At 39.4% G+C, this 12,042-nt stretch overlaps 1 protein-coding gene across 2 annotated transcripts in view; it reads right to left on the bottom strand.

Annotated features, from left to right (window-relative positions):
• CMSS1 (cms1 ribosomal small subunit homolog) overlaps positions 1-12,042 on the bottom strand; it is a 376,816-nt gene that overhangs the window by 183,555 nt on the left and 181,219 nt on the right. The window lies entirely within an intron of this gene.

Genomic DNA, 12,042 nt, shown 5'->3' with positions numbered 1-12,042 from the left:
AGCTTCCTCACAGAAATTATGTGGCAATTTATATTAGCTATCAGTTTGTTTCAGGACAACAGGAGAATAAACCGAACTGAAGATGAATCATATATTCTTAAGTAATACTGCAGGTTTCATTAAAATCCATTAATTTCTTTAAACAGGAGGCAAAGTGTTAAGTGGTCAACTTGAAACAGGCCTTGCTTAATACAGCCCCTGCACTCAATCTGAATTCTCATTTAGGGACATTCAATATTTAATAGCCATAGATCTTTCATTTTTCCTTATGAGTCTTCTGTAAGTCAGTCAATGTTATTATTCATTAGCAACTATGGTAAAAGTCTGGTGGATGCTGAAGCTCAAACTATCATAAAGGAGATCTGAAAATCACTGTCAATCAAACAGAAAAAATATCTCTTTTCTGTATTTATATAGGTATTCCAGGTTTCTGAAAGGCCTGGGTACTTTGTAATTCTTAATCACTAATCAGTCTCTCCTATGCTCAGGGGTCTATGAAATCATTTTGCTTCAATAAGGCAGATAACCAACAACTATTTAGTGTTGGCATTTCCTTTCTGTGCCCAAGCAAGATAGCAATCCTTCTATCTAGAATTTATAACAATAAGGGAAGTAAAGCTAGCAAACACATGTTTAATATTAATGGAACAATGAAGTTCGACACTGAATGCTGCTAACTGACTAATAATTACTCAGTAATTATTTGGAAAGATCACAATATCAGTCTCACAATTGTTCCTTGTCTTTGCTATTGTACTTCTTTCTGACAAAGACCAAAGTCCGGCAGTTAGAATAAATTTCCATCTTGAAATGGCTAGCACTTCCTGTAATTTCTAATCTCTAGAAGTGTTAGAGAATGAGAATTGCAGGGTACCAATGACTGCAGCAACACATGGTAACAATTAGATGAAGGGTGCCCTGGCTGCATCTCACATGGAAATCTTGGAAAATTTTAGTTTGGGAACTTTGGCTGTTTTTTTTCTTTGCCATGTACAGCCTTTATCAAGTGAGTCCTTATGGTATTAAAACATTTGGCACTGGCTCAAGTCTATGCTGTTGCTGGCAGGGGATCTAATTGGGAAGCAGGGGTGGAGTAGTTACCTTTATCAGGAAAGACCTTAACTTTATGGAAAGGCTCTTTCCTCCCCACTGCTTAGGCAGCTTTACTGAAAGACTTAAACCCAGATGTGAGAACAGAGATTATCTTCAAGAGCAGCAGTGATTTATTGTAATTATGTTAGTACAAAGATTGAGAAGGTGGAAAATATTATGCTAACTTAGTAGATGAGAAGGGCAACACTCTTTATATAGGTCCCATAGCCAGGTTGTACTGGGGAAACCAACTCCAACCCCTAATTGCCAGGGAGGCCTCAGTTTCCCAAATTGCAAGAAAATTAGAGCTTCACTACCTAGAAAACTAATAATCCCATGGTATACAAACCAGTGAGTGAGAGGCCATGAGAATCTGCTCACCAACAGATACCAACAGACTTTTGCCTCTACTCCGTCAGCGGCCAGCTCTTGCCAGTTTCCTGTTATCACCAGATGATAATCTATCTTTTTGAGATAATATATCTTTCCCAACGATTCCTGTCAGTCCTATAGTATAATTTATAACAATGACTATCAAAGCAACAGGCCCATTTTGCCTATACAACACTCTAGCTTCCATCAGTGAAGTGCTTGTCTGATATAAAGCACTTTGAAGGTTGGCCTTGAATTGCAAATATAGCAATACCTGTATACATTCTGGACCAATTCTAGGCTTTTCTGTGCCTTAGCCACCCAACTGAAAGTATATTTTATCATTAATTTATTCCCTTCTTCATTACGTAATGGATTTCTTACTGATTTCTCCTAACTGGACTATTGCATCCGTCGTCATCTGGTTTCTCTCACTGTACTATCTTTTTGAGGTGGAGGATGTATAAGCATGGGTCTCCAGAATTTTGTATTTCATACAAAATGGATCAGTGAACATGGTAAAAATTGCTTTTGTGGACATGCCACTAGGGCTCTGTTCTACATGGTCTTCTTGTCAATTGAAAATTTTAAGCAATATGATATTCTGATCTCAGTAAATAAAAGATAAAAAGGCTAAATCTGAGAGACTCAAATCATTGACTCAAATGGTCATGAAGAGAAAAGAAGAAAGTAATAAAGGCCTTTGGAACAGAAAATGACAGGTGATTTTTCCTTTTCTTCCCATTTCAAACATCTGACAACAGGCTAATGAATACCAAGGACACAAGAAACATAGCAAGTCAGGGAAAATTATAGGCCACATGATGGTATAAATCTCATATAAAAAACACCAGCTAAGGCACTAAGAAAGCCAGTAGATAAATACTGAAAGAATTATGAAGATGAATATGCTCAGATTTTGGATTAAGAGTACGCAAAACAAGACCAAAGAAAAATACTTTAAAAACCACTTTTCATTTTTGGGGGTGGGGGAGGGGAGGCAGAGGGAAAGGGAGAGAGAGAAGCCTAAGCAGTCTCCACACACAGCATGGAGCCCTATGCAGGGCTTGATATCACATGATCTCACCCTCAGATCATGACCTGAGCTGAAATCAAGAGTCAGATGCCTAACGGACTGAGCCACCCAGGTGCCCCCCAAAATCAGGTTTCTTTAAAAAAAATCCCTTATAATACACAGTAGAGATAGCTCAATTGTAAGAGCTTGCAGGGGTTTAGTAATCCGACAGTTCAAGACAATGCATCATGGTCTACCTATCAAGAATGATTGGGACGCCTGGGTGGCTCAGTCGGTTAAGCGTCTGCCTTCGGCTCAGGTCATGATCCCGGGATCCTGGGATCGAGTCCCGCATCGGGCTCCTTGCTCAGCAGGGAGCCTGCTTCTCCCTCTGCTTGTGCTCTCTCTCTCTCTCTGACAAATGAATAAATAAAAAATCTTTAAAAAAAAAGAATGATTGCTTACTTTGACTGACATGGTACAATTATTAATTTGGTTATCTGATTGAATAGAGTCAGGAACATTTGCTCTTAGCTTTAATTTCTTAACTAAAGCAGCAAATTCTAGGAGTCACTAATGCTGAGAGCTGAGTGCATCCCAAGTTGGAATTTTCTTGGGAAGAGAAGATATAAGATAAACAAACTGGATTCTCATCATTCCAAAGCTGACTTTTAATAATATAAAAAGGGTAAAGCTAAAACGTCTGGGATTTGAATGATGGATTCCATGACTATATAGAGAAAATATATTTTTTTAAAAGAGCTTTTAGGGAACAAAATTACAGATGATCACCTCATGAAAAGGGGTGAAAGGTGGGACTCAGATTTATCCCCTCAGTGGGTAGTAGTAATGCTTACGAGGAAGGAGGAAAGCAGGGTGTTGGTGAAGTACATAACAGTGCCAATAACAAAGAAATTTAGGGATTATTTAAGAAATGACTTATACAAAGAAAACAATTCAAAGACAACAAAAAATTTAAATAAGAGCCAAAGAACAGATGAGGGCTAGGGGAGAGATTACTTTGGGTTAGTTTCTGAAGTTACTTCAACAGGGGCAGTGGAACTGGAGCCAGTCTCTCTTACTGCCCCTACCCCTCAATTTCCTAAATACACCTACATTCCACACAGCTGGTAACTATGACAAATGATTTTACCCAGACAGCTATGGTTGAGGGCTTTCTGACCTATGGCCTTAGGTCTTTTTGGAACCTAGTAACTTTGCCTCCCTCTTTTTTGTAAAACTTCAAATCTATTTCATTTCATTTTGCTTTTCTCTTTTATACTATTCTTCATTCTTGTTCTGGTATACAAGGGTTGAAAAAACAGTAGCAGAGGTGGCAGTGAATGAGACACAGCTGGCCTGTGCAAAGGGACTATGAGTAGGAAGCAGCTGTATTTTGGAGGCAAGTAGAACAAAGGATTAGGATCTTCAAAGCCAAGGAAAGCTTCTCTCTGTGTTTTTCCCTCCTTTTCCCTCTTCCCCTTCTTGGGAAATGATAGAAATTTCACAAAACACATAGCCTTTCTGAATTCATAACAGTCTCCTTTTTCTCACATCCAAGGGTGTTTAATTTATTACTACTGCTAACATTTTACATGTACCTTGTTTTTATATTTTTCTCCTAAGAGCTTCAAAGAGGCTTATAAATTTTCATTAAAACATATATGCCTGGCCATAGTTATATTAATAAAATTTAACTTTAGAATGATGAGAATTTGATTTAGTAAATTGTTACTTTTCTAGGATTTGGTTTACTACACCATACACACATTTTCTAATCCAGTGGCTCTTACATTTAAGGTTTCATAAGAATCCTCAGGGTTGCTTATTAATATGCATATTCTTTAGCCACATTTGATCATGGATTAATATTTATTTGGCCTAAGGTGGGGCCTTGGAACCCACATTTTTAATAAGTATCCAAGGGAATTCTTATACACATACCGTGGGGACAGAGAGGCCCCACTGTGAGATCCTGTCCTAATCTGAGCACCCTAGCTTCCCAGGTTCAACGTCTTCAAGAAAGCCTGTTTCTTAGTGACAGTAGTCGAGCAATCTCCTGGAGTTCACACTGAATAGTAAGTCAAAAATACAAAGTGAGGGCGCCTGGGTGGCTCAGATGGTTAAGCGTCTGCCTTCGGCTCAGGTCACGATCCCAGGGTCCTGGGATCGAGTCCCGCATCGGGCTCTCTGCTCCTTGGGAGCCTGCTTCTCCCTCTGCTTCTCTCTCTCTTTCTCTCTCCCTCTGTCTCTCATGAATAAATAAATAAAATCTTAAAAAAAAAAGAATTGTAAAAAAAATACAAAGTGAACAATCTAAGGGAAAGAAAATTATCACCAACAGGATTTCACTTTTAACAATGCAAGGTGCTATTAGCTACACAAATACAGGAAAGAAAGGGAGGTGCCTTGGTTTTAACTCCACTTCCTTGAATATGATGAGGGTTTGGTATTATGAATGAGTTGATTTTTCTATTCATGACAGTTGAACTCTTAGTGGCTTTCCATTTACAAATGCTGACTTCTGGCACTCTCTTCTGCAATCCAATGACAGCCTTGCAGAACCAGCCTTGATTTCCCAAATTGCAAGAAAATTAGAACCTAGCTACTTAGAAAAGTAACAACTGCATAAAATCCAATATGGAATGGGTGGGAGGATATGAGAAGCTGTTTGCCAAAAGACATCAATAATTCTCCTTGCCTCTATTCCCTCAGAGGCAGGATCTTCTCCACCAGCACCAGTGGGGGAATCTCAGACAAGCTCAGAAGCCAGAATTCTTCTTGATGACATGTGCCTCTGCTTTTAACCTCCAAATCCTACTTTTTATGTACTATTGTCACCAACCCCTTGTCCTCAGATCTCAATCCCCAGGCCTCTCTTTCTGCTGCCCCTTTCTTGGATTCATGATATCCTACTGACTACTCTGATTTGATATTAGGATGATGTTTAACAGCTTGTGTCTTGCTTCTGACTTAAAGATTGATCACAACTATTCTCTCAAAAATCACCTGTGACTATATTCAATGGGGCTTTCTTAATCCTCTATCTCACCCTAGTACTCTTTTGGGTGATCTCATCACACTCTTCCTCCTGTTCGTTCTCCTCCTTTGGTTTCAGTAACAACACAATTCTCTTATGGACACAGTATTTGATCTGCTTGGTATTAGACCTTCCAATCTGGCACAACAAACAGAAAATGGAAGATATGTTTAACCACCAATAGATACAATGTTGTTGAGCCCAAGACAGTTTCAGTTCAACCTAAACAAAAGTTCCCTGCCTGATTTATGCAAGCCAATGTTAATCTACAGGAGCTGGACTTTACTTGGGGTTTAGGCTTTTCATAGGAAAAAAATCAAGTTCTGCCAAAATTACCTTGAAAATCCCCTAGGAACACCCCATGCTAGAAGACAACGTACTATCTCTTAGTAGGTATAACCCAGGTGGCCTTTTCCTCCAGCACTGGTACAGATTACTGTCTTTGGTTGAATTTAAGAAAGAATAGCTGGCTTTTGTACAACAGGATACATGTTGTACAAAGAGAACACTGAGCAAGGCAAGATGCTTACTCTGAGAGGGAACGTGGAACAGACACAGGCTGAGGAAGATCAACACACAGCCCCTAACTCAGGTTCACTCCTAGTTATGGATTCATTGAATATAACCAGAATAGACTTGTCTGTACCCTGTAAATTATGATTCCTTCTCTTTTTATATTCATTTTCTGAGCAGGTGTAGTTGAATTCATGCAAATTTAGTGTTTATTTGATACAACACTACCGTACAACTTGAGTGGCTGTTGTTCAATAAATACACATATGCCTATACTCTTGACTTCTAGTGCCCCAAGGTTAAACAAAGGACTGAGGCAGATACAATATCAAGTATGAAGATCAACCTGGGAGAAATGAACATTTTTCTCACGAAAATTCCCTGAGTACATAAAGCAAAGACACTTGTGATGTAGTGGAAAAATACTATATTTGGTATCAAGAGACCAGGATTCCAGTCCCAATTCTTACACATATTAGCTAAGTGAACTGGGCCAGTGTCTTTCCCTCTCTAATGGGTATAGTAGTAACTGCTTTGAGGTTTACGAGAAAAGAGCATGTGAAAGCATGTGCCACAGTCACTGATAAAGGCAGGCACTTGCTATAGGTTTGTTTGCTGTCAGCTGTTAAACTGAAGCTGGGAGACAAATTAGCCATATAAGGAAGAAAACTACCAGCACTGACAGTAGAGGGCACATAATAGGTGCTATGAAGTAAGTTAAGAGAGACATCAAGTTGATTTGATCAAGCCAGTATGGAATTTTCTTGTTCTAATATTCTTTTATTTTCTCCACATGGTCATTGGTACAAAGTCCACTTATGGCTTCATAAACATTGGCTTAAAACAAAAGTGCTTCTAATCAGATTTGGCAAGAAAAGGAGAGAAACACAGGGTGAGGTAAGTGTGAGGCTACAGTGCTGAATAACAGGGATGGCAGTGCCTCAGTACATGAGTCACACAGACACCGAGCAGTACACAGCTAGAGATAATTTGCAGGTAAATGCTGCACTAGCCATTACGTCATCTCTCCTCTGCCCTTTCTTCATCAATCATGTCGCCTGGAATCTGATGCAACCCAGCAAGAATGTCTGATTTACAGACAGCAGAGAGAGCCTCAGAACACACACATACTCATCAGAGAAAGCAGTATGAACCCAAACTGAAGTTTCTGGAATTTCTCTTTGTTTAAATTGCCCTTTAGAGGGGAAGTCTTATGGGTGGGATGTGTAACTATAGATTAAGCCATCTACGTAAAGGTCTAAAGGACTAGGCTTTATCATTTTGGACAAGTCACTCTAGCTCTATAGGCCCCTTCTACATCTACCCAATTAGATGATCTTCAAGGTCCCTCTCAGTTCTGCAATTTCATCATTAAAAATTCAGGCCAATCACACAGATACAATGGACAGATAAACATTTAGTTGTACAAGGCAGACACAAAATCTTCTTTGTTCTCAGGTATATAGATCATTCAAATTTTTGGCTACTTCCATCCCCACTCTTAATGACTAGGTGGGTGTGTAGCTGTGCACGAATCTTGTGAAAGCAAGGAAAAAGTGGAAGGTAGGAACTGGTGCTTCTAGAAAATGTGAATGTTCACACCTGAGATTATAAGGACAGTCTATCAGACAAGCTTAAAAGCAAATGCTCTTTGGGATATAATACATTAACACTTATTTTCAGTCGCAGCAACAGTTCAAACAACCGGGAGTTGCAAGGGATGCAAAAAAGAAAGAAGGGGTAGAAGAAGAGCAACCCAGTCTCCAAATACTTCATAACTTAAGAGGGATGCTGTAAATCAAATTCAGGGCCAGTCAGTACATGATACACCCAAGAGATAGCAACTTGTGAATTCACGTAACACCAGTTCCACAGGAAGGAGGCATTCATTAGAGACCAATATAAAGAGGAGGTGGTCGGCCCCCAGCAAGCCTGACCTGTCATAATGCTTTCCACCTGTTATGGCAACACACTTTTCCAAAGCTGACTAATGCAAACACTCAGAGACCTATCACTGGAAGATTTGTGATGCAATCTCCAGAGAGGGGTATTTCCAGCAAAATTTGGGATTGGGGGAGAATACATAAACCCAGTAGAGATGAAAACCAAATGCCTTGTGGTGCTTCTCTCACAGCCATCACTGTGTGGGGTCCCCACCTTGCATGCTGAGTGGTGGGGGGCGGTTTCACCCCATAGCACCTGAAGCAGCATTCAACAAGGGGCCCAGCCCTTTAATTGTTCAGCCAAATGATTTATAAAGCTTGGCAGCAAAGACAAGGCAGACTGGTTTAAATTCAAAGGATTCAACCTACAGGTATTCTGAAAATCTTGGCCACATCTTTAAAGAGCACTGTTCTCCTTGGGAGGGGAGAGCATAGAAAGGGAGAAGATGTGACCTGCCTGACAAGAAAACGGGATCCAGCTAGATGGAACATGTTTCCCCACTCCTTCCCCCACTATCACTTACTAAGGCTTTGGCCGACCTCCTTCCTATTAAAAGCAATCAGACAAGTACATTCCACTCTTTCTTTAGCTAGAAGTGTAAAATCCCAGAACCATCAACATATTCTCATACACTAGGCTCAGTTCTGATTGCTTACTGATGATTTAATCTCTTTGATCAACTAGGGTAGGAACCAGCCAACTTTTTCCCTAGAGAACCAGACGATAGACATTTTAGATTTTGTGGACTATATGGTTTCTTTCTTTCTCTCTCTTTCTTTCTGACTATATGGTTTCTGTTGCAACTACTCAACTCTACCTTTACAACACAGAAGTAGCTATAGGTTTTACGTGAACAAATAAGCATAGCTGTGTTGCAATAAAAATTTATTTATGAAAACAGGTGAAGGGTTGGATTTGGCCTGCATAATTTGCTAACTGCTGAACTAGTATGTTTCCAAATAGCTGAAAGGTGATAAAATAAGAAGGTACTACCAAATTTATCACCACTTAAAACAACTTATTTATTTATTTTTAAAAAGATTTTATTTATTTATTTGTCAGAGAGAGAGCACACACACACAAGCAGGGGGAGCGGCAGGCAGAGGGAGAAACAGGCCCCCTGCTGAGCAAGGAGCCGGATGCAGGACTCGATCCCAAGGACCCTGGGATCATGACCTGAGCTGAAAGCAGACGCCTAACCGACCAAGCCACCTAGGCATCCCCACTTAAAACAATTTAAATCTAAGCCTCAATTTTGGGAGGAGAACTAACCTCTAAAGCAACTAATTCATTAGTAGGTACAATAAGAATCCATTTTTGGAATCTGTGTGTGAGTTTGTGTATGTAAAATACAGGGTGATTCAAAAGAAATTGAACACTTTAAAAAAACTCATCACTCAGTAGCTAGATTATCTTATGAAAATGTAGTTTGCGCTAAATCATCAAGTTACCCTTACAGGTGTCTTGCCATAGGGCAACTCCGGGCTTTGACTACATATTTACATACAACTTAGGTACTGAGAAATACATTTTTGAAAGTGTTCAATTCTGTTTTAACCACCTGTACATTATTTGTGTACACATTATAAAATACTTTAAATGAGAAACACTAAATTATAACCAATGGTTTATTCCTGGAGTACGGGGGAGGGAGTGTTAGAAGTTTCACTTTCAGCAGTGTTATTTGAATTTTTTACAAGCATATATTACTTTGTGAATAAAGAGGTGTTTTGTTTCTCTGTCGTAAAGAAGTGTTACGGGAAGGCAATCTGTGGTACTGCAATTTAGAACTGTCTTGACTTGAATCATCTACTGAGGCTTTCTGTAATTCTCTTCTAAATACAGCATTCCTTGCTTTCAAACTTTCACCTGCTTTTACTCTTTCTTCCAATTCCCTTTTCCCCTCCGTTGACTCAGCCTAGCAGCAGTCACACATATAATTAGATTTACAGCTCACATTCACTCAACAGGAGATGCCAATAAATATCTTATGAAGTTCCTAACCTAGTAGGAGGGACAGATAAGAAACCAGAAAAACATAAATACACAAGTTATTTTCAGATTGTGGTAAATTCTCTGAGCAGCAGGGTAATGGGTAAAGCCCTACTGAGAAAGTTACATTTCGGTACAGACCTCAAGGATAAGAAGGAGACAGTCTTGTGAATTGAATTCTAGGCTAAGTGTAAAGTTGTCTGGTCTTGACTCTTAGTGTATCAAATCCTGGTTAGACATTAAAATCAACTGGGGCACTTTCAAAAAATACTGATGCCTGGGCCCTGCTAGGAGCCAGTCACTCTCTGAAGGTGGAGTCTGATATTGACTGATTGCTTTTCCTTTTCTCTTCTCTTTCTTTTTCTTTCTTCCTTCCTTCCTTCCTTTCTTTCATTCTTTCTTTCTTTCTCTCTCTCTCTTTCTTTCTTTCCTTTCTTTCTTTTTATTTTTTTTAAAAGCCAGGACTGAGAACCACTGTTCTAGACACTTTTGTATTAGCACAAACAGAGTCCTTCAGAGATTAGGGGGATGCAACTGTGGGTGAAACCAAACTATAAAGTTTTAGAATGTGTGGGGCTTTTTTGTTTTAATCTAGTAGGATTAATTGAATGCATTGTTTGGTGAAGTGATGAAGCCCTGGGGATTCTCCCCTTACTGCTGAGCAAGAGACCACAGAAACACATAGATCTTTTAATTGGGACCTTTTGCCTGAGCCTCTGGCAAGCTGTAAAGCAAATGAACCATCAAGTGACAGACTTCTTTGATGTATTTAGCAAAGGGCTAACTGAAAAGGCTTGGTCCTGAGCTCCTCCTTGACCAGCTAATAGATTCAAAACTGACTGAACCACAAACAGAAGTTCCCCATGGCAGATTTAGCTTATACAGTATTGTAAGGGTATACATGATCTCATATTTATATACCTCCATCCACCCAATTCTAAATAAAATTGGTAATAGATGATAAGGAAAGTAAGGGTCACTGGAATTGTTGATAATCTTCTAAATAATTTTAGGCAGTTGTTGAAATTTCTTTTCATCCATCCATCCATCCACCCACCCATTCACCCATCCAACATACCCCTACCATTGCACACCTACTCTACAATTCCCATTGTGGTACCTGGGATATATATGCCTCCCATTCCAATGGGTGAGAAACACAAGTAATAATCACATTAGAATGTGATATGTGCTATGAGACAGTGTTCCTATTCTTCCTATTATCTCTGTACCTTGCATCCTCTTCTACTATGTAGAGCTTATTTCACTTTCCATAATTTGCTTAAGTGTTTTTTCAACTAGAGGTCCTTAAAACACAAGGACTATCTAAGTCTGTATCTTCAATACCAAATACAATTAATGGTATAAAGTAAGCATTCCACAACTGTAAACTGAATCAAATAACAGATACCTATGAGGGATATAGACAGAATGGAAGAAGGCTTATGGGAGTCAGGGAAGGCTTCAAAGAGGAGTGGTATCTGGGATGAACCAAAGGATGACCCAAAAATCTGGTAGAGGTTTCCTCTGGGTGCGTGTTTAGACTTTGTCCCAAGGCAGTGGAGAACTACTCTTAAGTTTCTAAGCTGAAGGGAAAGATGGTGTCATAGAATCAGATTTGGGTTTAAGAATCACCCCTCTGGAAGCATTATGGGAAGTGAATGGGAGGGTGGGAAAGCAGCAAGTCTGGGGGCAGGGAAAGTGGATAGGGAGGCTGTGATACTGCATTGCTGGCAAAGATGGATCCAGAGCAATTCAGGATGTTGACTAAACTGACAGGATGTAGCTGGCTGGACTTCATGGCATGTGTTTTGTATACGCATCTCACTTCTGAGTTCATCTGTTTTTCTTGTGTTTATTTCTCTTTTGCCTAGATCCCCTCCTTTACTATCGCTGTGAGAGAAATTGTTCTGTCCTGTCCTTTCATAAATATTGTTAAGATAACTTAAATCTTCTGTGAAACAAGGTGGAGATTACCTATCTATCTATCATCTATCTATCTATTTATCTATCTATCTATCTATCTATCTATCTATCTATCTACCTACCTATCTATACCAATCAATTAGATACA

This window comes from Eumetopias jubatus, unplaced genomic scaffold (genome assembly GCF_037043125.1).
Source record: "Eumetopias jubatus isolate StellerSeaLion01/CBP00866 unplaced genomic scaffold, mEumJub1_p1.0 scaffold_1, whole genome shotgun sequence".
Taxonomy (NCBI): Eukaryota; Metazoa; Chordata; class Mammalia; order Carnivora; family Otariidae; genus Eumetopias; species Eumetopias jubatus.
This window is presented reverse-complemented; position numbering and strand designations above follow the sequence as displayed.